Source organism: Buceros rhinoceros, unplaced genomic scaffold (assembly GCF_000710305.1).
Source record: "Buceros rhinoceros silvestris isolate BGI_N320 unplaced genomic scaffold, ASM71030v1 scaffold31766, whole genome shotgun sequence".
Lineage (NCBI taxonomy): Eukaryota > Metazoa > Chordata > Aves > Bucerotiformes > Bucerotidae > Buceros > Buceros rhinoceros.
Window position 1 is genome coordinate 1 of NW_010416283.1, and position 1060 is coordinate 1060.

Here is a 1060-nt window from a genome sequence, read left to right on the forward strand (position 1 = left end):
CAGCACTTGTACAGAGTCGAATTCCTCTCAGAGCGTTAGTCAGCGTTAGCTGAGCACTGCCGGGGTGGGGGGGTATGTATGAATCACACGGTTTTGTCATAACCCTTCCCATCCCCAAGAGAACAAAAAAAACCCATCCAAAAAACTTACACTGCAGCTCAGTGTTCTTCCATTTTATTTTTAAGTTCACACACAGGTTTTTTTTTAAAGGCAAACGCCACACTGTGATAGATTTAATGGCATGATAGATTTAATACAGCTGGCACATAGCTGCGTGTCCCTTTAGAGCACCAGCTGTTTGCAAAGCCACCGCACACCTGCTTTAACTCACAGCTTAAATGCATAAACTTCAGCACATCCCACACACTTTGTGCCATCACAGTCCCTAGAGCAGTCCTTCACCCTGGTGTGTACTTGTCCCCACGATCCTGACAGGACTCAAACGGACCAGGCCGGTCTGGGGACAGAGCCACTTCCTCACAGCTGAGCTGGTTGCCCAGAAGCCCCACAGACAAACGATGCTTTCCCCACTGAAACTTTTCTCGAGTATTTTCCTGCAGGCCCCACATAGCAGTGAGTGCCCATTTTATTTCTGGGCTCTATGCACCGGACTGATGGCTTCCAGAAACAGAAGGAGGAGCCAATTGCGTCCAGTGTAAAGTCTTTGAACTACACTACTGTGTCTTGGAGATTTCACACCCCAGGTCAGAACCAGCAGCTACACTGTCATGAGAAGGACTGGGACCAAGGCCCTCAGGCTGATGGGGTGGCCATCACGCCACAGGTGTGGGAGGCTGGAAAAAAACGAGTGACACTAATGATTGAATGTCTGTGCTTAGTTGGAAGCTGAGCTGTTTGTTAGTTTTGAGGTCAGTAGAAAATAGATGCTGACATTCATTTTTCATGTGCTGCATGAGTTCCCTCCCCAATGTTTCCAGGCACCCTCTTACCCCTGTGTAGTGTCACCTCTGTCTCTGTTTTGAGGTTCTCTGCTCTAACTGCACTCTTCCCCGCCCTCATTTGCTCTCTAACAAACCACCAGCTCTAATTGGGCTTCCCC